The sequence below is a fragment of the Macaca mulatta genome, chromosome X (assembly GCF_049350105.2).
Source record: "Macaca mulatta isolate MMU2019108-1 chromosome X, T2T-MMU8v2.0, whole genome shotgun sequence".
NCBI classification, from domain to species: Eukaryota; Metazoa; Chordata; class Mammalia; order Primates; family Cercopithecidae; genus Macaca; species Macaca mulatta.
The window spans coordinates 29,119,347-29,140,867 of NC_133426.1; the positions used below are offsets into that span (position 1 = coordinate 29,119,347).

Genomic DNA, 21,521 nt, shown 5'->3' on the forward strand with positions numbered 1-21,521 from the left:
GAACCGAGATCATGCCACTGCACTACAGCCTGGGCAACAGAGTGAGACACCATTTCAAAAACAAGAAAAAAGAAAGTGTTAATACAAGTTATATCACAAACAAGATAATATAAAAAGCTATTGCATGTCAGTAAGAAAAGTGCGGGAACTTTCCAGAACGCTCGATGAGAGGTGGAGGAGCCGTAACTGCCTGAGCTGCACACAGCTCCGTGCTCCTTTCCACTCCCTCACACACCGGCCTCAGCCGGCACCAGCAGTAGAAGATGGTGAAAGAAACAACTTACTAAGATTTACTACGATGTTTTGGGGGTCAAACCCAATGCTACTCAGAAAGAATTGAAAAAGGCTTATAGGAAACTGGCCTTGAAGTACCATCCTGATAAGAATCCAAATGAAGGAGAGAAGTTCAAACAGATTTCTCAAGCTTATGAAGTTCTCTCTGATGCAAAGAAAAGGGAATTATATGACAAAGCAGGAGAACTGGCAATTAAAGAGGGTGGAGCAGGTGGTGGTTTTGGTTCCCCCATGGACATCTTTGATATGTGTTTTGGAGGAGGAGGAAGGATGCAGAAAGGAGAGGCAAAAATGTTGTACATAAGCTCTTGGTAACCCTAGAAGACTTACGTAATGGTGCAACAAGAAAACTGGCTCTGCAAAAGAATGTGATTTGTGACAAATGTGAAGGTAGAGAAGGTAAGAAAGGAGCAGTAGAGGGCTGTCCCAATTGCCGAGGTACTGAAATGCAAATAAGAATTCATCAGATAGGACTTTGAATGGTTCAGCAAATTCAGTCTGTGTGCATGGAGTGCCAGGATCATGGGGAGCGGAGCAGTGCTAAAGATAGGTGTAAAAGCTGTAACGGAAGGAAGATAGTTCGAGAGAAGAAGATTCTAGAGGTTCATATTGACAAAGGCATGAAAGATGGCCAGAAGATAACTTGCCATGGTGAAGGAGACCAAGAACCAGGACTGGAGCCAGGCGATATTATCATCGTGATAGATCAGAAGGACCATGCTGTTTTTAGTGAATGAGGAGAAGACCTTTTCATGTGTATGGACATACAGCTGGTTGAAGCATTGTGTGACTTCCAGAAGCTAATATCCACTCTTGACAACCGAACCATAGTCATCACCTCTCATCCAGGTGAGATTGTCAAGCATGGAGATATCAAGTGTGTACTAAATGAAGGCATGCCAATTTATCATAGACCAGATGAAAAGGGTCGCCTAATCATCGAATTTAAGGTAAACTTTCCTGAGAATGGCTTTCTGTCTCCTGATAAACTGTCTTTTTCTGGAAAAACTCCTACCCGAGAGGAAGGAAGTGGAAGAGAGTGATGGGATGGATGAAGTAGAACTGGTGGACTTTGATCCAAATCAGGAAAGATGGCGCCGATATAATGGAGAAGCATATGAGGATGATGAACGTCATCCCAGAGGTGGTGTTCAGTGTCAGACCTCTTAGTGGGCCAGTGAACAACCCTCACTGCTGGCATTTATTGTGCAGTAGTGAATAAGTGAAGGACTGTAATCATAATATGCTCACTACTTGCTCTTGTTTTTAATATTCAACTGTAGTAGTGTTTTAAAAAGTTAAATGAAGAATAAACGCAAATATAAAAGCTCTGACTTTGCCCTGTATGTATGATGACTTCAGTGTGCAAGATGAAGTTTATTACGTGTAAAAACTACAAAGAAGTTCCCCTGGCATTTGTAGGCCAAACCTTGTAATTGACTTCAACTATGTACGTGGACAAGCTTAGACTGAAATGCTAGGTATATGTATTGGCTTTAGTGTAGGACCCTTCATTGTTAAGCTACAAAAGTAAAACTCTGTATTTAACTGGCAATGAGGAAAAAAAAAAATTGTAGAGAATTATTCGTCTTTATAGTTCTTTGTATTAAATGGGATTCATTGTAATGCCTTTGCATTCATTCTATTGCCTCAACTGTTACTTGAAGACGGCGTAATATATAATTTATCCTGTAGTATCAGTGGTAAAAATTATACCTTTCTGTGGGAGGGTTTTATCATAATATACTGCTTCTTGAAGGCTTGCACTTCCAGAATTGTGTTTCCTTCTGCTGTGCCATTCATATATATATGTATATATCCATATATATCTTGAGGAGTCCTGGTCATTTGCCCTCCTCCTTGTCTGTGTATCATGATAAGCCCGAGTAGTGACTTCAGAGCTGGGTAACGTAGAAAGTAAAGTGAAAAGACCTTTACGTGTAGAAGTAATTTGCATAAATAATATAGGAAGGTGTTCTTTAGGTATGTTACAGGATTACTTTAAACCATTTGACTTATGCTCCAAAGTAATGTTGGTAGTATAGCAAATTATGATGAATAGCTTTAATTGTATGTTTAAAAGTCTCATATGTTCACATGCTTCAATTGGTATCAGAATTTAAGCAATTCTTGAAAAAAAAAATAAGAAAAGTTCAACTCAATGCAAAAATGCCCATATGATATGAATAGACAGCTCATAAGAAAGGAAATTCAATTGACTTTGAAATATATGAAAATATATTCAACCTCATTTGTAAGAAAATAAACATAAATTAACATTAAATATTTTACTCATCGGATTAACAAAGTTAAAAAATGGTGTAGAGAATTAGGTGTTCGTACACTGCTGATGGGAAATTAATTGTTAGAGTCTAAATTCAGGTACGTCAGCAATACCTATCAAGAACAAAATGATGTATACTCTTTTGGCAATTCTCAAATTTATCTTGCAAACGTACTCATTCATGCCATCTCATACTCATTCATACACATTCATGTCATTGTGTGTCTGTGTGTATGCAGCCATTGTGTTCTAAATTGCATTAGATTGGAAATATACTGAAATGGAGGACTAGTCAAGAAAGTTATAGGTCATTCACAGAAGAAAGAGACTATTCTATGTCTATTAGTATGAAAAGAACTTAAAAAGGTATCATTAAATGAAATAGTAGAGGATTCGAAACAACGGGTATAGCATGTTATTTCTTGGGGCAAAGAATACACATATTGTGATAATGGAATATCTCTGGCCTGTGTATCCCTGGGTTAGGCTAAGGGATTGTCTCTAGGGAGGGAGGGGAACTCCCTAGAGTCTGCTGGGGAAATTGCATTGGGGCAAAAATTTTAGTTTTCAATTTACACAGTTTTATAGCTTTTACATTTTATATCTTATGGCCAACTCACAAGAATCCTTAAAACTAAAGGGATTCGAGGAAATTATGAATTGTAATAATTTATTTTGTCTGTGTCTATAACTGTGTATTGAGCTAGAATTATTTTTGTTGTATTAAGAATCTGGTAATAGTGAAGATGAATCATGAGAGAAAAAATTTTCACAGATATTTTGAGATCTAACTGAGATCATTTGATAGTGTTTCCCTGATTAATATTCTTAAATGATTATGGAATGGGTGTTGTGACGTAGAAATGCAATAACCCATTACAGTATCTCGTTTACACCCCATTAACACTGACGGCACTCTATGTTACTTTATTTTCAATTTTTTTTCCTTCAGAGTCTCAGTTATTTAACCATTTTCCAATTACTAAGTGATATATGAATCTGACTCATATTCTGTATTCAGAACAATGAAGATCGAAATATGTATTTCTTATTGCAATTATAGATTACAGTAGTGAAAAATGGGCTTCAGAGTATGAAAAAGTGGAGAGCAAGTCAAAATCTTATATGAATATGAGAGAACATTTTAGTTATAATTAGAAAGCCCCAGTGGCCTAATTTTCCTTATTAATGCTGAGGGATATTTTTGAAAAGTATGTAGAAGTTAAGGTACCAATTGCCAAAACAGTGAAATAGAGAAAGAGCGTAAGAAAGAAAGATAAATGAAATTCCCATGTATTACACAATTTACATCAAAGTGTTTTTCTAATTGGTATTGTAAAATGATATATAGGAAAGTTTACACATCATCTTATATATCTCTTTACTTGAAGTGTTAAAGTGATTTCCCACATAATAATTCAGAAAATTACGTATAACCTGACAAAACTTAGACCTGTAGACTCTAGTTGTATGTAGAAACTGCCAATAACTGCTAATTCATTCTCTTAAATGTACCCCAATCTATATCTTGTTTACTGGGAATAGCACCTTCTTCTCTTTCTTTGGACTTTATTTCACTGGAAAAATAAGTCATAAAAGGAATAACAAAGAAAACTACAATTGAGAAATAGAAACAACAACAACAAAAAGTTTAGCTAAATAATTAAAGATATTTGATGAGCATCCTGGGGATATCAAAGTTAATGAATTTGAGTGAGTAGGATGGGCATTCATCTCTGATTCCCACCTTTCAGAAGAATGAAGAAAGCATTAAACCGTGAAACTATGGCTTGTGAAGAGTTCCGAGGGCCAGTTTACTGAATACTGAGAACGCCAGTTTTTTAAGGCTTCTCATTACCTTTTAGCATTTGGAACCCAAAGTAGAGAATGATTGCTTCTGAAATAACGAGAGGTCATTTCCTCTTCCTTCAGATATCTTCGCAAGTGTTCTTTCATTCCTTATGCTGCATGATATGTAAGATAAGATTTATTTTTCTTCATTGTATCATTAAAAATAAGAAGCTTTCTGCAAGGTAAAAGAAGGGTATTCAGATAAAAACAGGAGTTTCCTTTGATACTTCCATGTAAACTCCTGTTTGTATCAGCAGTGGTATCTTGGCTGTTGTCCAGCGGTTTAATTGGCTCTTGTTTGCCTAATCTCCTATAACAGATAATGTTATTACAGAATCGTAGGACTCCAAAATTTCCCATCAGACAAAACAAGCCTTTTAATGAGAATCACTTTGTTTTACCTGGCATTTGGCTTGGTTTGAGCCACCTCAATCCCATCTCACTTGTGAGCAATGCATTATTTTTCCTAACAACCATGCTAATTCTAAGCCAGGAAACATTTTTTTGGATCATTTCTTTTCTGGAATGATTCAAAGTTCAGGAAAGTAAAATTGGGAAGGAATTTAAATTAAGCTGAGATGGGAAGAAGACATAATTAAATTGGACTTTATTACCTCTGTTTTGCAACTAGGTTAATGTTAATTGGTATCTCGAAAGACAGAGCACTATAACATTTGCTGTTTTTGAATTTACATTAATTTATTCTTCAATAATACATCAGCGTATGTAATTTGTCTACATTCTCTATCTTTTATTTATCCATTTAGTAGTTCTTACATTCAGCCAATATTTGGTGAGTGTATGTTGTGTTTAAGGCACTGTTCTAGGAACTGCTAATAGAGTAAAGCAAAACAAACCAACAAACTCAAAATAAAGTCCTAACTGTAATGGAGCTTATCGTTCAGGTAGTGAAAATTGTTTTAAGAAAAATAATATATGGGAATAACAATAGACTGTGTATGCAAGGGTAGGTTAGTTATATTTATATACCTATACACACAAATACATGTATGTATTCACATCCATATATATCTACATAGATATAGATTATAATGTTATAGGATGTCAAAAAGAATCTTTTTGATAGGCTGACTTTTGAGAGAATTAAAAGGAAGAGAAGGGGCAAGACATGTAGCCATATGGACAAAAGGAAATGACAGGCAGCACACAGAAAGTTTCAAAAGCCTGAAGTGAAAGCATGTTTTGTGTTTAAGGGGCAACAAAAAGTGATGTGAGCTGGGGGAATATGCTAGAAGAGGAGATGAGAGAGACAAGGTGGGAGTGGAAAAAGTTCAGTAGGACTTCAGTGACAAATATTTAGGAATGAATTTTGTTAAAAAACATGTATACATTATCGTGGTTAAAGATGGAAGCAAATATAGTGTAGAGAAACCTAATATGTTTCTGTGGTTGATCACTAGATTTCTCTATCAGTTTCCTACTAGCTAGGGCATTAAGGGTAATAAAGATGTTGTATGTCTGGTTAAATACACTTTTTAAAGCAAGCAAGTATACCAATTACTTAGGGAAAGTGAAACAAAATTACAAAACTATCGTTGCTCTTGCTTGTCTTCTTTGTTAGCCGCACAAATGCCTCCTCTTTAATTTGTTGTTGTTTTGGTTCTTCAGTTTTTATTAAATAAATTTCCACACTTGAGACACTGTGTAATTTCATCTAGTTTTATACAAGGTTGTAGATGATACAATCTTATGTCATTTTTAAATTGTCCACTACGATACTGAAATTTTCATCACTTGCCTTCAAATATGAGTATGTTTTTATTTCAATCCCAAGATTCAAGTATACAAATCCAGTGCTTTTTTAATGGAAAGAACATATTAAAGTCTTCATATACCAATAGAAAGCTTACTTCTCTTAGAATACTGATTGTCTCTTATAACCACTCTTTTATAAGTAATTTTATAAACTCTTACATCGGGACTATTGTAGTTTCTTATTGATCGGGTAAATGTTTTCTCATGTCTATAACAATTCGAGGTAAAATACACTACAATCCCCAGAAATAAACTATATTTTCTAGTACTAAAATCATTATTCTAGTAATTTTTAAAAATAATGTTTATCATTGTCCATTATCTGAGAGATACCTCCCATTACCTCTCTCAAAAATGACAAGAAAATGAAATAACATGTCTAAGATTATTGTTACCTAATGTTTATAAAAATAGATAAACCCAAGAAATATATTGAAAAGTGTTAATTGTATGAAAAGTTGGATAAGAGAAAAATATCCCTTATAATGAAAATCAGTCATGCTAGATGATAAAGTGGTGAGATTTAAACAATTTTCTGGGCATTGTATTCTCAAATGGATAATGATTTAAGCAAATAGATTAAAAATAGTATAAAGTAATGCAATAGTAAAATAAGCATGTTGAGTAGGAAAAGTTAAGTTTTAGATAACAAAAGGCCGAAGACAAATTAAATCAAAATAACGTAGAGGCATGACAATGAAAGCTAAGTAGTCTATGGAAAATTGTTAGGAGGCCTGAATTAATTAATGATGATAATAGTAATAACGTATATATGTAGTGACAGGAATCAATCAAAGTGTTTTACACAAACTCCTCATTTAATTGGCACCACAACTCCTTTAAGTTGGTATTATTATCATTTCCATTTTACACATGATGAAACTGAGAGCACTTAGAGGGTTAACCGGTTCCTACTACTCAAAGGCTTTCTGATATAAAGTGTTCAGTGATTAATGTGTTTGATAAAGTTGAGGATTTGGGGTGCATCATTTTATATCAACTGTAGTAGTTGGACCCTGTCAGGAGACCAGGGAAGAGATTATTAGAAAACCCTTGAAAGAAACTAGGACCTTTATCAGGAACTAAACGTGGAACTATAGATTTAGGTGGTGTAAATGTCTTAGGGGACCTGAAAAATGGCAAGCATTTAGGTGAAAGATAAATAGGTGAGTAGCACCAGTTGAATGTATAGTATCAATGAAAGTCACATTTAAAGATGTTTAGCCATAAAGCAAATGGACTTGTTTTAGTGGATTTAGTGAGACTTAAAAGGTAAATCAGTAAGTTGAGAAAATCTCATCTACAATGGGAAAATATAATTGAGCTTAGATTGGATATAAAAGGGCAGAAGTGGAGAGCTAGATCTATGTGTATTTATCCAGGGTTTGTTATGTGCACAGAGAAAATGTAGGAAAAGAAATTCAACAACTGAAATAGCAAAAATTTAAATGAATCTAAACAATGAAAGCTGCTTATATTAGATATATTTTCTGGAGAAAGATATAGGTGTCCTGTCTTAGTAAAATAGGAACTAGAACAAATGCCACCATCTTTCAAAATTTAATATTTTCTTGCTACAATTTATGTTTATGATTTATAGTTATGGATATGATACTCTATTAAGAGGCAGCTTATATGAAACAATTATCATATCCATTGCAAAACAGAATACATATAAATGTTTCTGTGCATATGTGTAGATGGGTTTGTGTGTATGTGAGAGAGAGTAAAGAGGGGGAGGGAGAGAGAGAGAGACACAGAGGCAGCAATTTCTAAGTATTTTTAAACATGGAGGGTTATAAGATTTTATTCATGGAGAAAAAGTCATGTTGCAGTTCAAGCTGTATGCATTCATACAGTGGACTACTACTATGATGAAACTGGAGAACAAGTCAAAACACTTGAGTGGAAGCAGAATAATCATACACAAGACAGATGAAATATTCCAAAGTCACCTTGAAATGAATATAAAATTGTTGTTGGCAGTTTGACAGTGACAGGAGTCAAGAAATGATGCTGCTGTGAAACCACAAAAGATGCAATTGATATTTTAATCTCAAATACCATGTCTGAGGAGAAAGCCTGAAACTAGGAATTGTTTGTAAAAGTGCATCTGTTGATAGAGATCTGATTTTGCTGCTGCTTTTCATTTTTATCCTCTTATTGAGAATAATAATAAAAGTAGTCATATTTTTAGTTTATATTGCTCTTTAATTTTTTCTTAAAATGAATTTGAAGTTTTTAGAGGCAAGAACATAATACGCTCTGAAATTGTCATTAGATTAAAAAAAATTATTGGAGATGTTTTTCTTGTTAGACCACTGCTTTTCTTAAGATGTGAAGTTGACCTTTTGAGTTTTTAGTAACTATGGTATTTGTGTATGTGTGTGTGTGTGTGTGTGTGTGTGTGTGTGTGTGTGTGTGAAATATTCATTATATTTGTTCTTCTAAAACTATTTTCTTCAGTTCTAGGTTTCCTAGTTTGGAGCAGAATTCTATATTTTTCTTGTTTTATAACCTAGGAAGGGTATAACATTATTTTGAATATTTTTTCCCTCTTCTCCCTGACCCATGTAATCACCTAGGTGAATCAGGCCTCCCCAGAAACTGATTCTTGGTCGTTGAGGTATCTCATAGGACCCTCATCCCACTTATTCCAATATTAACCCTATCAAATTATCAAATAAACTCTTACTTATTTTCGTGGCCTTTAATCTCCTTAATTTTTTAATTTGAGATTCAGAGTGTACATGTACAGCTTTGTTACATGGGTATATCGCATGATACTGAAGTTTGGGCTTCTAATGATCCTGCTGCCCAAGTAGTGAACATAGTACACAAATAGGTAGCTTTCTAACTTTTGCTTCCCTCCTATCTTTCCCCCTTTTGGAATCCTCAGTGTTTATTGTTCCCCTCTTTGTGTTCATGTGTATCCAATGCTTAGCTCCCACTTATCAGTGAGAACATGTGGTAATTGGTTTTCTATTCCTGCATTAATTCACTAGGATGATGGCCCCCAGCTGCATCCTGGTTGCTGCAAAGGACATGATTTTGTTAGGTTTTTTTTTTTTTTTTTTTTTTTTTTGGTGGTGATGTAGTATTCCATGGTGTATATGTACCACATTTTCTTTATCCAGTCCATTGTTGATGGGCACCTGGGTTGATTCCATGTCTGCTGTCATGAACAGTGCTGCAATAAACATATGAGTGTAGGTGTATTTTTACTAGAATAATTTATATTCCTTTGGGTATATAACCAGTAATGGGATTGCTGGGTTGAATAGTAGTTTTGTTTTTGGTTAATTGAGGTATCTCCAAACTGTTTTCACATTAGCTAAACTAATTTCCATTCCCAACAACAGTGTATAAGCATTCCCTTTTCTCTGCAACCTCGCCAACATTTGTTATGTTTTGACTTTTTAAAAATAGACATTCTGACTGACGTGAGATGGTATCTCATTGTAGTTTTATTTGCATCCCTCTGATGATCTAATCTCCTTTAAAAACTTCCTGCATCTTCCTGAAAATATATATATTGCTTGATTAATTAATTAGTTTATTTTTCCCTTCCTCTTTTCACAAAGGATTGCTGGCTGCTTATACTAAAACCACATATGATTAAATAACGACAATTTCAAGGACACAAAGGATGTAAATTAGTCATATGAAAGGGACAACAATGTTACTGTGACTGTTTTTCTTACTATCATTTGAGCTTCCTAGCAGGGAATATAAAAGGCAAGACACAGTCTCCAATGAAGGACTCAACATAAGATAGAAAGATATGTCAATTGCTGATTTTGTTAAATTTTATCCAGTCGTTTTATTCTAATGCCTCTGTTTTTTCAACTATACAGTGAGGATCATGCCTACCTTGTAGAGCTACTATAAGTAGTTTGATAGTTCTGTCACACATATTTCAGTGTGCTCTTCACATTTATCCATGGGTAGCTTCCTAGATCATGGTCAGTTTCACAGGACCTTATCTACATAAATGATGATGATGATGGTGATGATAATTGCGGTGATTACACTTAACACTTATTGGTAACTTGTCAATGGGAAGTATGGTAAATATTTTCTTGGCTTACCTCATTGAATCCTGAAAACAGCTCTATACAGTGGGCACTTTTAAAATTCTCATTTTGCATTGAGGAAACCTTAGGGTGAGTGACATGATGTCCACACATGTAATTTGAATCTGCTATATGTTTATATATGGTATGTTTGAATTCATAATGATAAATATGGGAGAATTACCCTGTTTTCTTACCTCCTCTCACTACTTCAAATTATTAATTGAATAAAATATGAAAGTAATAAATTCAGAAGAGACAGTTACATTTTTCAATGCCCATTATTTCAGTAAAATGTAAACAGCTCACAGAAATATTTGAAAAATAGTGAGCCAAACACATTCATTTCATTTTTCCTTGTTCTTCTTTTAGAATAACAAGCTTAGTATGTTTCTGAAACTTTTTGCAATCTATCCGGTTATAATGTTAGCACCAATGTAGCCGTAAGTAATTTTTTTTTTTGCAATGTTTGCTCTGATGCACTACATCATTTGAGTGCATGGGCAGATATTAGCACCAATAAAAATATTAGTTAAACTGATTTCAGTTCAGGAACCTGTACATTGAAGTTGTTGCATTTCTCTGTTTACATCTCTCTGTTATGTACAAAAGCAGCATCTTAAACGATGTAGATAAATAATAGTGACATTTTATCTCCCTTTCTAAAGTTGAATTCCAGAAGGTAGGAAACATCCTTTCATGCTTACATTACCATGACAAACTGAAAGAGATAAATCCCCAATGGATGGTACGAGATGTGGGAGTTAGGGGATTAATGCTTTGATGCTTCTTCCAATTTATTTCTCCTATTATATGTGTTAAAAATATATACCATATGTCATGCCGCATGTTTTAATCCCATCAAAATGTCTCACACAATTCCTTAGGGGATATGCTTTTTGCTGCCAAGTTTTCACTGCTAGAATGCTGACTTACTATTCCTTTGCAGAGAGCTTCATGGTTTATTTTATGCTAACATGTTGTTATAACTTCTCTGGCTGTAATTTTTATAAGGAGAATTAGTCCTGGGAGAATTTATTTTGAGAGTCATATGCTTAATGGTGACAGAAAAGGAGAGAAATATTTCCAAAAAGCAATGTATCCTTCAGTTGTTTTAATAGAACAGAAATTCCTTTGACAACATTTGTGAAAGCCTTTATTATACCCAGCATTTAAATTCAGTCCTTGAACTGGGGTTTTCCCAGATCATTTGAAGGTCAATTTTGGAATAGTTCTTGTGTCCTATGACACTTTTCAATGATAGCACTTTACAGAGGGAAACAAATTTAAGGCAAAAAGTCTCTTTTAGCAATACTAAGTATACATGACTTATAGCAGATGACAAAAAAAGCTGCATATAATTGCCCTAGGGAGAAGTTTCTTTGTGCCACGTTGTTGCTTTTTAAAAGAAAAAATGCAAGAAACAAAATTTCACATGTACCCCATAAATAGATACAAATATAACGTATCAAACAATTTACAAAATAGTGTATAACAAGATGAGCGATTAGGTAAAGAGGACAACTTGAACTAGTTTTCACTTCACAAAAAAACAAGGTTAAAACTTTACACCAGGAATTAAGAACATGTTACGTTCAGGTTCCTCTGTGTGATGTTTTAGTTTGAAATCTCAATATCCATAAAGTTCCCATTTGTTTTATACAACATTGTTCAGCTAAGTCACATAGGCTAGTACCCACTCTGGCCCCCAGGTATTTGATTTTCACCAATCAGGGATTACTGCAAGATTTACTTAAGTACTGAAATATAATAAAACCAAAGTTATGAGTTGTTTCTTGTTTTTTGGGTTTTTTTAGAAATTAAGTTCCTCCTAAATGTATGCAACGTGTTTCCAATCAAGCGTTCTAAGTATAATAACATTCCCCCACAGAGACTCTATTAGCATTTATGGGCTATATTAAGTAGAAATAATACACACACACGAGCACATTTCCAGAGATGCCCTTTGGGTTTTGCTTTACTTATTGGAAGATATAGACTAAATAGATGTCAGGTGTGCAAATAGAATATATTTTTTTGTTCCCTAAAATCTGCTTGGCATGGTACAAATGCTGTCTTTTAAGCCCTTTAATGGGACTTAATAAATGCAGGGATGCAAACTGAGGAGGTACTTGACATCGTAACATCATTGGCAGTATATTGATGGTAAATACGAAATAATTTGTTTCTCCCCTCCCCAACTCTAACCTCATAAGTTTCACACATATCAGACCTTAGCTTCTCTTTGTCAGACTCAAATTGGATTTCCTTTTCTATCATCTCTAGACTCAGACTTCTATGACCCTAATTTGGCAGCTCTTCAAGGGGTTTATGGTGTAAGCCTTTTCTATTTCTAACAAAAAACACAGCTCAAATCCTCTTCACATTAGTCAATACTGTTTGAAGTTTCATTTTCCAAAAGACACCATACTTTCTTAACTAAATTTTTAGAATTATTTTTACTTTTCTATGCTGAATAGCTAGTAAGTTTTAATTTTGAGTGAAAAGAAATTGGTTTGAATAAAAATTATGCATTAAAATTCCCCATAACTGGGCTTCATAGTCAAATATAGGACAAAAATAATATAAACTATTTTATATACTATTAAATAAAAGGGGCATTTCTTTAAGCCACTGTTATTTATAATTTAGGTTCTACTTCTACATTTAGGTATTTAGTATATACTCCTGTTGGACAGATTTTAACGGAGTTCAAATTTCTTCAGTGGTGGTCTCTTTAGCTTAAAGAACTGTGTGTCACAAAAATTTGAAAAAAATATATAAGATTAATTATGATTTTTAAATTTAATTGATGCTGGATAAATATAATTAGAAACAAAATTTCAAAATTGTGTTACTACTAGAAATTCTCATCTGATCTATATATGAAAATATAGTCAAATATTTAAGGTTGCCTATATTACAGAAGGAAATGGTAAACTGAGGTTGCAGCTTCTTATGACGTATAACCTACACATGGTATCATGGGTCATTTTGCTTGTTTCATTTCCCATTAGAGGAATTTTAATGAAGGAGGCCAGTAAAACATTGATTAATAAGTGTTGACGTGAAATACACTTACTGGGACATAAAAAGGTGGCAAGCTTACGTAGACTACCCCCTACCATTATTATATTTTTTAATTCTGTGAGTATGGAACTCCAGAAGAGTGGAAACCATGGCCTTATCTTTTTCCCATGACAGTTACTTATCCAGCATTTTCTTCAATAATTCTACAAGATGTAACTCTTGAGACATAAATCCTATTAGTTTGGTAGACAGTTATTATAGCAGTGATTTTCCTTATTTTTCACCTCTTTGTCCCAATTCATTCTTATTAAGATTTAAATGTTGTGGATAATTTATTTTACGAAATGTTATAAGACAGAGAAATTAAAAGCAAATGGCTAAAGCTGACATAAGGTGTCAAGAGCTAACTGAGGATAAAACTCTAGTCGTGCAGACTTTAGTCACTGTATTAGTCTGTTCTCATGGTGCAAAGACATACCCAAGACAGGGTAATTTATAAAGGAAAGAAGTTTAACGGACTCACAGTTCCACATGGCTAGGGAGGCCTCACAATCATAGCAGAAGGCGAATGTGGAGCAAAGTCATATCTTACATGGCGGCTCACAAAACAGCTTGTGCTGGGGAACGCCTATTTATAAAACCATCAGATCTCCTGAGACTTATTCACTACCATGAAAACAGTATGGGGGAAACCACCCCCACGATTCAGTTATTTCCACCTGGCCCCTCCTTTGACATGTGGGGATTGTTACAATTCAAGGTGAGATTTGAGTGGGGACACAGCCAAACCACACCAATCGCCTAGGTAAGAGTAAGTCAAATGGCTGGTGTTCCCTCAAAAGTGAGTATGCTGCAAGAGGATATGTGTGATACATGTATGTGTGCATAAGCATAATCACAAGATTAATGGATTTTAATAAAAGATGAAAAAAGAGTACACAGAATACTCTATCACCCCAGTTTGCTTGATTGATCAATTGGCTTCCGGTGTCATAACTTTCATTCTCATCCCACTTATATAGTTAATTTTTATATTTGTAATAAAATGTATAGACAGTAAAAATAATATAGTTAATATATTATATATAATAAATATAATATAATGAACTGAATAAATAAAATAATCTTTTTATTTCCTTGCTTTTATAGATATTATCTCCAAGAAAATCATAGGGGAAAACTTTAAACTGTTACTGTTAGTCCCGTAATCATAAAAGTACCCTAAACTTTTTTCCCAACTTGAAGTCAACTTTCCTAGGTGTGATTTTAATGGCTGCAACACATGTCACTGCATGATTCTCCACTGTTGCCTTTCAGATTGCTGTGATTTGTTTTTAAACTACAACCATGTACATGCAGATAACACCTTCAATGTTATCTGATAAATGAGATAAATTGTAGGCAAAAGAATAAATAACCCTTGAAGGGTTATAAAGAGCTTGAAGCTCTTCATAAATGTTTTTAATTTAAGTTTCCAAGAGACTTGGAATCAATTCCATGCCCTCGGCTAAATTCTTAATCTTCCTTGGAGACATGTTCTTCCTCCAGAACTCCTCAATTTAGTAAGTGGTACCAAAACCCACCCTCTTGCTCAACTCAAAAACCTGGCTGCCTCTTTCTCCCTCTCCCTTACCCCTGGTTTTTGTCATTCTACGCTATCATTATGTTTCGTTCCTTCTACTTCCTTGCAGTGATTTCTATCACATTTAGAATAAAATCTACCTTTAAAAAAAATATATAATCTGCATGCTGCCCACCCCTCTAACAGATCACTAACTCCCAGGCACACAGAGCAGACAAACTCTCCTGTACATGCTGTTCATCTGTTTGGAATGTTCTTCTCGCACTTTCCGTGTCTGGTTTCTTTTTGTTCTTCAGGGGTCAATTTTAATGTTCCATTTACGAGGCCTTCCTGGACGACCTCAATCTGAAGTGGCTATCCTTCACTTGCATAATACCTTTCCTTTCTTTGGTGCCTTTTTTTGCAATGTATAATATTATTTAATATGTTTGTTGGCTTACTTGTTTAAATATCTCTCTTTACAACTAGATACACCCATGAAGGTTGCTACCATGTCTGTTTTGTTTACCAGCATATATGCCATGCTAATCATGTTGCCCGACACATTGGGTTATAGTCGATTGGATTGCTTGGGTTTTTGTCCTGGCTCTGAAATGTATTAACTGCTCTCCTTGGGTACAAATGTAAGACAAACATAATGATAATACCTACTATATAGGGTTTTTTAAAGAATAAATCAAATTATTCATATACAGTTGTTAGCCTAGTGCTTGACACAATATACTTTCTCAATACTTTGTAGTTACTGTTATTTTGTTCTAGTAGGCATTCTTGAAATATTTTTTGAATGAGTGAAATAATGAGTTTATTTTGTGATATAAATAAGGTAATTATTTTGTGATAATTACCTCTTTGGTGTATGAGTATGCCATTTTTACCCCAATCTTTATTGCTTTGAGTATCATCCTTTAAGTTACTAATAGGTGGCTGGGCATGGTGGCCCACTCCTGTAATCCCAGCACTTTGGGAGGCCGAGGTTGGCAGATGACCTGAGGCTGGGAGTTTGAGACCAGCCTGACCAACATGGAGAAACCAAGTCTCTACTAAAAATACAAAATTAGCCGGGCATGATGGTGCATGCCTGTAATCCCAGCTACTTGGGAGGCTGAAGTGGGAGAATCTCTTGAACCCAGGAGACGGAGGTTGTAGTGAGCTGAGATCATGCCACTGAACTCCAGCCTGGGCAACAAGAGCAAAACTCCGTCTCAAAAAAAAAAAAAAAAAAAAAAAAAAAGAAATAAAACAAAAGAAAAGTTACTAATAGGCTAAAAATAAGAATTATGCTCATGTTTTCACTTCCATACAATTGGTTGTTAGAGGTGAAACCTTTTCCCATCTGCACAAATTTCTGGAAGACTAGAAATGTTTCTTCTTTCACTAATATTTTAACTGTGGAGGTATTTATTTCAAAATGTAAAATCCAATAGATAATCAGTGAGGAATATAACCTAGATTAACTTGTTTTTTTTTTTTTCAAAATAACCAAAGCACACTCAGTTTAAGTTTTATGTTAAAGTGAGCCAAATGCTAGTTACCAAAATATTGGATGGCTATGCATATAATCCTTTGCTGATGAGTAATTTAGCATCAATTTAGATATGTTATTTTTTTTTCTTCCAGAGACTCGAAAGCATTAAGGCAAGATTAGAGGTCATTGTCCCTTCTTCTGTTATCAGTGGTCCCAAAATATGTGTTTATGTCACCATTAGAAACAAATTGTTCTGTCTTATAGTTATTGATTTGTTTGTACCTCCTATTAGAGAGTGATTTCACTAAGGGCAGACATTATGTTGTATACTTTATTGATTTGGAAAGCAGGCAATAAAGAAAGAATGAAGGATTGATTATTGGGCATTTGTTATTAATGATCTTAACTTATTATTTTCCTCTAAATGAAAATGTTTTAGTGAACATAACCTGGAAAAACATCAAGAACAATTCAGTTAATACTCAGTAAGCTTGAAGAGGTTGAAGCAGAAAGTGTTTGTGTCAGTTGTTTTAACATAATTCCTAGTAAAGATACTGAAAGTATCCCTCATGATAATGAGAAAAATCCATAACAAAAAGCTTGATTAGTCCTACAGTATTTGCCTGCTTTGACTCTGACTGTGCTTAAGTATATCCAGGCATGCTGTGCAAAGTACAGAACTATAATAAAATAATCCCTAGTCCAATCATGGGCTTATGTTACTAGCATAAGTCTAGTTTGTGGTTTCACCTGAAGTAAGAAAGCATTAAGTCTTCTTATCACACCCAATCATCCATATTAGGCTTGGGATAGAAAAGGCACTAGAGAAGGAAAGGATAAGATTTAGTCAAGGGAGTAAGTACTTGGTTTTATTACAACTATGCTAGAATTGGCTCACCAGTATTAATTAAGTGCTTTTTTATTTGTAATCTCATTCATCATTCTCTCTCTTTCTCTCTCTCTCTCTTTCTCTCTAGTAAAGCAATGTTAAACAATGTATTCTTCTTTTTTAAAAGTTATAGATTTATAAATTTAAAATGTTCTGATATAGTGTAGCTCTCCAATTAGGGAGAAGTAGAAACATATGCTGCTCAGCTTTTCTAAAATCTTTTAAAGTAATCAATTAACATATGGGTTAAGTTTACTTTAGATGGATACACACATGCACTATATATATATATATTTTTTAGACATATTCAGGCAGTGGATAAAATTTCCTTTTTCTATCATTTGCTCATGGTACATTAATGCTGATAGTATTTTATGCTATTTTGTGTTGATGCTCTCATTACAAATTGGCCCCAAAATAGTCTGTATTCAAGAGCATGTATTTTTTTCCTAAGTATACTATGATTTGAATAGAAGCAGAAATGAGTGTTGCCTTCTTTTGTGAATTTCTGGGAGGGCATGCTTCCCTGCAGTCTCTGGAATGTGTGTTGACATTTTTTGTTCCATGATTTCCCATACGTAACACTCCCTTTTGATAGTGAAGCAGTGAGGGAAAGTTGCAAAGTTCCATCTGCAAAAAAGCATTATCTGAAGTGGAAGAATGGAAGTGAAAAGAAAAGATTCAAAGTGTTTTGTTTTAGCTCCAGTAGATATTTTATAACAAGACTCCTAAAAGAGTGTGAATATAATATAGTTAACATAAAATTTATTTTATATAAATATATTAATTTATAATTTTCAAATATAAATTGTTTTTACTGTATAAGCAATATAACATTGACCTAAAAATTGAAAAAATATAAACTCTCTTCTCCGAAACTGGGTTCTCAATTACTCTACATGTACCTGTTTATAAAATACAAAACCATCTAGATAATCACTGCACCACTATTTGTATCAAACTTTGTTTCTTAGCCATCCTAGAGTGCAATCAATATCATTGATCTTTTCGAAAAACCAGCTTTTGGTTTCATTAATTTTCTTTATTGTTTAGTTTTGTTTCTTTGATTTTTTTTGGTATCATTTTTGAGACCGAGTTTCACTCTTGTTGCCCAGGCTGGAGTGTAGTGGTGCTATGTAGGCTCACTGCAACCTCCACCTCCCGGGTTCAAGTGATTCTCATGCCCCAACTTCCTGAGTAGCTGGGATTACAGGTATGTCCCACCACACCCAGCAAATTTTTTGTATTTTAGAAAATACGGGATTTCACTATGTTGGTCAGGCTCGCCTCGAGCTCCTGGCCTCTGGTGATCCAGCCTCTTGGGCCTCCCAAAGTGCTGGGATTACAGGCATGAGTCACCTCGCCCGGCCCTGTTTCTTTAATTTTTAGATAAGGATCTACCTTTAACTTATGAATATAATATATATGAATTTATGAATATTATGAATATAATATGAATGTCATTGTTGTAGTGTGATAACTATTTTAATTCACCTTCTTGAAATAGATAACCTTTGACTTTTGGTTAGATTATAGATTTATCTGTTATTTTGAAATGTTCAGAAAAAGATAAAAGATAAATCATAGAATCTTTTTAAAAATTGTTTTATTCCTGTGTTAATGTGTAGTTTTAAATATTTGTTTAACAGTGTATACTAATGAAGCATAATAGATACCAAAATGTTTTCATTAGGGACAAATGTTAATTGTGCTGGAAGGAATCACCATTTATGACCTGAGAGGTTGAGATAATGTAGGCAGAGTAAGACAATACATGAGTAAGCAAGTCCCCCTCCCAATAGTAATCATCATTAATAGGAACTCACTGCATTTAGGGCTATGAAATATATGATGGGTTTGAAAAATTTCCAAAGTGGAACCCAATGGATATGTAGATTTCAGTATCATTATATACTTGGAAATTGAGGAAATAGTGTAGAAAAATACAAACTGGAAAAAAATCTTATCAGGTCCCCGGGTTTTACATTTTGTTGTTGTTGTTTGTCAACTTATAAGCAAGTGCGGAAAGAGTAGAATGAGCAGTGAATAGAGGAGAATGTAATAATGTAGAAATGTGATTCATATAGTTTGTTTGGTGTGAAGTGGATATTCTCATGCACTGCCTAAAGATAAATACATTGGCACAAACTCTATAGAAGCAATCGGCAAAACATGATACTCTTTGACTGAGTAATCTCCCTTTTGGTATTCAAGCTGAAAGCAAAATCAGAAATTCGAACAAAATGTATATAAAATGAGATTAATCATGATGCTATATATTATAATGAAAGTGAGATAATATTAGGATGCATTTATGAAGTGAATGTATATACAACGAACTTTTCCAAATAATATATAAAGAACAATGTGCATTATGTCATATTAGTAGAAAATGAAGAAAATGAAATCCAGCTTCCTATAATTATAATTATGAAAATATTTAATGAGGCTCTTTTTCTGAGGTTCAAAGTTCAGAGCCAATCAAATTACTTCATTAAATGTTTTATTATAAGGATGCATAAGGTTCTAGTTCAAAACTTAAAAAGTAGTCAAGAATTAAGTTCAAGGGACTTGCTTTGACCTCTCGTTCTTTCCTTTATGGTCTCTTAATTTCTCTACTTTTTCTAAGCTTCTCTCTGCATATATCCTCACTCCTATCTCCCTAAGACTAGCTTACTCTACTTATTCATAGATTCCCCCTTATCACTTTAGATTACATGTGGTCATCACAACTTCTTTGGCTCTAAGTCTACCTTAAGCCTTTTGTTTATACTCAGAAAGGAGGACTCTGATTGGGCTAGCTCATCTTTTCTTATGAAACCAAGACATAGGTTACTTGCCTGCCTATGAGTTGGCTGCCCTCGGTTAAGGGGCCATCATAGCACCAGTCATTTCTGGTCTGACCATGGGGATGCATAAATAAACAAATGATCTTACCTTTCTAACCTCTTCCTCGATCACTACCTACCCTAGGACCACAAACTCTTTGTTCTATCCAAGCTACTCTTTTCCAAATATACCTAATCATTTCACTATTCACAGTGTTAACCTGCCTTTTCTCACTTCTTGAAATTTCCATCACAGAATGCGATTAATCTCAAAGCCTCATCCCTTGCATGCCCCGATGAAGGACTCTTTTAGTTTCCTAGGAAAAGTTAACACGCTGATAGTGCTTTGTTTCTGATTGAATAAGTTCACTTCTGGCATTGTGTCTCCACTATGAGAGTGATGTACGTGAACTACTGAATGTAAACAGTATGCCTTTGATACCATTTTGTTGTACAGTTTATAAAAGAAAGCTATGATACCATAGGGTTATTAACATTATATTGCTGAAGGTAATGTTAAAAACAATACATATATACACACACAAACACACACACATACATAGCACAGCCAAACTTGGCATTCTATCTTCCCCACACATGAGAACTATCAAAGTATCATTTCTGAGCTGTGTTGTTTTTCTCCTACTTGTGCCCTAATTCTAATAGTGGAAGAATTTTTTTTAAAGCAAAGCTGTTATCTTTTAAACACTGGAATTAAATGAAAAATTCCATTTTCTTCATGAGTCAGTTTTTTTCAGGGAATATTTTCAGCAAATGAACAAGCTCCGCATTCAATCCATGCTTTGTTTTAGTAGTTTCCTTGGGTGGACTAGTTTCACCAAATGCCATGTATAAATCGGTCACATAGAACAAGAATTTATATTTCCACAATTTTATTTGGAACTTTGAAACTTCCATTATCTCACAGAACCCAGAAATTGAATTGAGGCTTTGTTACTAAGCCCGGTTGTAGCAACAGACTTCAGAGTCAGTAGCTCAATTTTCTACTTCTTTGCATCAAATTTTCTCTTGAAAGTGATGCATGCAATACAGAGAATGGCAGGGAGGAGCCTCTGTGAAGTGTTAAATATTTGGTTCACTGGGTCCTATCAGCAGGTGGGGCCTGTGGGGAGCTTGTTTATCCAGCAGAATAATCCCATTATGAGGACAGTGATGTAGAATAGTTTGCTTCCTACCCCAAAACCACTCAAGGAAACAACTGAGTGAATGATATTTTTTCGGGCCCTGTATTATGCTATTATGACTTGCAATAACCGGCAGCATATTAAAATAGATATCAGGGTTTACAGTTACTCTGTTGAATGAAGTTCTGAAATTTCAAAGGTGTTGATTATTCAGTATTTTCCAATTTACAGAATAAAAGAATATGTGATTGACTATTTCATGGCACAGTAATGGAAATAAAGAGAATGAACAGGCTTG

General features: G+C 34.3%; 1 protein-coding gene and 1 pseudogene across 1 annotated transcript in view; both read left to right on the forward strand.

Annotated features, from left to right (window-relative positions):
- Nucleotides 1-21,521, forward strand: part of IL1RAPL1 (interleukin 1 receptor accessory protein like 1) — a 1,400,950-nt gene that overhangs the window by 685,655 nt on the left and 693,774 nt on the right. The gene's annotated exons all lie outside the window — the stretch shown is intronic.
- LOC703360 (dnaJ homolog subfamily A member 1 pseudogene) lies at nucleotides 264-1,464 on the forward strand (annotated as a pseudogene).